This window comes from Hipposideros armiger, unplaced genomic scaffold (assembly GCF_001890085.2).
Source record: "Hipposideros armiger isolate ML-2016 unplaced genomic scaffold, ASM189008v1 scaffold_1737, whole genome shotgun sequence".
Taxonomy (NCBI): Eukaryota; Metazoa; Chordata; class Mammalia; order Chiroptera; family Hipposideridae; genus Hipposideros; species Hipposideros armiger.
In genome coordinates this window covers 54,108-57,940 of record NW_017733087.1, presented here as the reverse complement: position 1 = coordinate 57,940, position 3,833 = coordinate 54,108, and the positions used below count along the sequence as shown (strand labels likewise).

At 29.5% G+C, this 3,833-nt stretch overlaps 1 pseudogene; it reads left to right on the top strand.

Moving 5' to 3' along the window:
- The first annotated feature begins 951 nt into the window (after positions 1 to 951).
- Positions 952 to 3,833, top strand: part of LOC109378098 (heat shock cognate 71 kDa protein-like) — a 7,312-nt pseudogene continuing 4,430 nt past the window's right edge.

Genomic DNA, 3,833 nt, shown 5'->3' with positions numbered 1-3,833 from the left:
GGATATTACATTTCAGTATTTTATCCATTTTGAGTTTATTCTTATACATGGTGTAAAAAAGTGATCCAGTTTTATTTTTTTTTCATGTGTCTGTCCAGTTTTCCCAGCATCTTTTATTGAAAAGACTGTGTTTACCCCATTGCATATGCTGGCCTCTTTTGTCATGGTTTGAATTTATTTCTGGGCTCTCTATTCTGTTCCATTGATCTCTGTTTTTATGCAAGTACCATGCTGTTTTGATTACTATAGCTATGTAGTATAGTTTGATATCAGGTAGCATAGTACCTCCAACTTGGGTCTTCTTTCTCAAAATTGCCTTGACTATTTGGAGTCTTTTGTGGTTCTATATAAATTTCAGGATATTTTATTCTATCTAGTTCTCTGAAAAATGCCATTGGTGTTTTGATAAGAATTGCATTGAATCTGTAGATTGTTCTGGGTAGTGTAGACATTTTAATGGTGTTAATACTTCCCATACATGAGCACAGTATAACTTTCCAATAATTTGTGTCTTCTTCAATTTCTCTCATCAATGTCCTATAGTTTTCTGAGTACAGGTTTTTTATCTCCTTGGTTAAATTTATTCCTAAGTATTTTATTATTTTTGATGCAATGGTAAATGGGATTGTTTCTTAATTTCTCTTTCTGTTAGTTCATAGATAAAGAGAATATGTGGTCCATACATACAGTGGAATGGTACGCAGCCACGTATTTCCCCATGTATAAGACGCACCCTTTTTTGAAAAATGTGGGGTCTAAAAACTGGGTGCATCTTATGCAGTGGTTGTAGATTTTTTTTTACTTGCATTTCCCACTTTTTTCGCGCTTGTTTTTGCGCTCATATAACCACTGTATAAGACGCACCCAGTCTTTTACATGGGGAAATACAGTAATAAAATCTTGTCATTTGCAACAACATGAGTGGACCTAGAAAGTATTATGCTAAGTAAAATGAGTCAGGGTAAGACAAATGTCATCTTATTTCACTTATATGTATAATCTAAAAAAAAACAAATTAAATCAAGAAACAAACATAGATACAGAGGTCAAATTTATGGTTGCCAGTGGGAGGGTGGCTTCAGGAATAGGTGAAAAATGATAAGGTATTAATAAGTACAAATTGACAATTGTAAAAAATAGTCACAGGGAAGTAAAATATAGCATAAGGAATGTAGTCACCAATACTTTAATATGAGATTTGTCAAAAACACTTTTGTGATTTCATATTGAATCAATAAATCTAGGCTGGGTTCTATCTTCTAGGATTAGCTCTGTGGTTGATTCTAGGTTAGAGTTTGGTACAAGAGACATTTAAGTGAGATTTGGAAGGAAGAGTGTGAAACAGAACCCACTACAGCCTGAAAATGTGTTCGCATTTGACCTTGCAGATCCCAGGTGGTCATTGTAAGTTTCAATTTTTTCTCACTCTCTCCCTTTTTATGTCAAGTGTTTCTGCCCAACTGCCAGAATCGCTGACCTAAAAAGAATTTTTTACTTGTACCCACAATTGTGTAAGATATGATACCTGTAAATCCCTCATTCAATATCACTCAGATATCGGTTTTGATTCTCTGACCAAACCAAACTAATCTATCTGCTCCAGTCACAATATTTCTAAACACCTGTATCTAAATAAATTTACTGTTAATTATACTACTGGCTGCTCACTTAATTACATCATGTTCCCTTGAAATCAGGGGAATCCCTGTGATCACCTCTGCAATATGGAGTTTATAAAATTACGTAAATACATTTTTAAAGCACATTGTTTAAAATATATTACTGATATTTGATACCTAGAAAAAATTATAAGTAGGTTGGTTACCTTGTCAAAGTATAATTGTAGAACATTTCATCTATCCTTTAAGAAGGCAAGGAATTCAAGAAACATAAATTAGAGTCAAAATCTTGTATTTTACTTGCAATTTCTTTTAAGGACACTTTTAAATTATAAACAATTTTTATTCATTATAATATGCATGCAGATAAATGAAGACCAAAAATTATTTCAAAACTAAGCTTTTAACCTACCTGTCCCTCCAGCAAGTTTTGTTGTGGTTGTTGAATAAAACATGTTTATAGATTATTGTTACTCCCCAACATTTAACATTAATTTCCAAAAATACCTGGCTGTTCCTGTTAGTAGTTAAATTAATCATGTACATTTCCCTACTTTTACTAATGGCTGTAGAACAAGGGGGAAAAACACTAAATGGTCGTGTGTTTATTCTATATTGTATTCTGAACAAACAACTTTAAGGTATCTCTTTTTTATTAAGCTTCCCTAAAGCTTTCAATTTCTAGTCCCAGATTCTATCTTTGAGTTGTATTACCAGTTCCTCAGGGCTTTTATTTAATCTCTTTTTAGTCTTCTTCTTCTAGGAGTAAACTAATAGGTAAATTTAATGTGCTTTACTACATGTGTCTGTCTTAAGCTGCCACCTTCTTCTAAAAGCACATAAAATATTTTTATTCTTGACAGAAATATAAATAAGAAAAAATGAATTTTGATATAATGTGGAGTGAAAGCAAAATGAGCAATGAATATGGTATTTTCAGAGAAAGTATATTTGTATTACAGAAAAAAATTACACAGATTCCTAGGAATGCATACATTACCAGAAAACCATATTTGCACAAGAATGAAAAGAACACATTTTTAAAGTACTTACATACTTTATTTTTTTAACAACTGCACCAGATCTTTCTGAGAAATGATTACTAGTTAGTGACTTGTTTCCAAATAACTTGTTTAAAAATAAATGTTTTAAAAGTATTTTAACTTACACATTTGATTTTTATCTTCAAACAAAATAATACTTTTGTAAGCATATAGAATTATATTGACTTATAATTTTGTCATGTTGTCTTGAAAATATAGCTTTATTCTGCCCAAATTGTCAGAATAGTGTGCAAAAAAACCTTTAAAGACATTTCTTTAAGTTATTTTAATATTTAGTTATTTTAAATATTTGAGTACAGTGAACATAAAAAAGGAAATAAAATTTCTTAAATTTTCACCATAATTATATTGCAATATAACAAACATTTGAAGAAAAATGAGTGGTACTTAAAAATAAAATATGATTGATATAAATATCAGGTAAAAATCATGACATTTCTGAAATCAATGAGGTTTAAGAAGCCAATGTTAAAATGTAAATTAGGAGTTTTACATACAGATTGCAGAATAAAGAATATTAGTCATTAAATATTTTATTCTCAGATTTTTAAATGTACTATTCAAAAATTCAGTAATTATGGAGAAATGAAAGATAAAATGAATAATATATGAAAACATAATTCCACCTGAAACATATTAAATGATGAATATTTAATACATATATTCCAAAAAGATAGGGAAGTTCTACCTGCTTAGTTTTTTGAAGAGAAAGCCAAGAGCATAATTAAACATATGATAGAATTTTCAAAAGTGATTGTATTTACCCATGGCTGTGTATTAAAAATAGGTTAGCATAATTTTGCATAAAAGCAGATATATACCCTTTCAAGGTTTAATAAAGTTTGTTCAACTGTACAACACCCAATCCCATACATGTCAAAAAGTACTAGTAACAACCTTAAAAATCTGTCAGTGTGTGGTAAAAGCTAAAAATACAACTCTTCAAATTGGAAAAAGTCATTAATAATTTTTAAAATGAAATACCAAAACATATACCATATATCTTATATAAAGTAGAGGTATTTGCCTGTGATAGTATGTATAAATATATAATATGTTTGTTTATAAATAATTGTATTCTCTGTATAATCATCACATGTATTTATATGATGCTTGTAATAATATTCATTGTTTAATTTTTTTTTTTTTT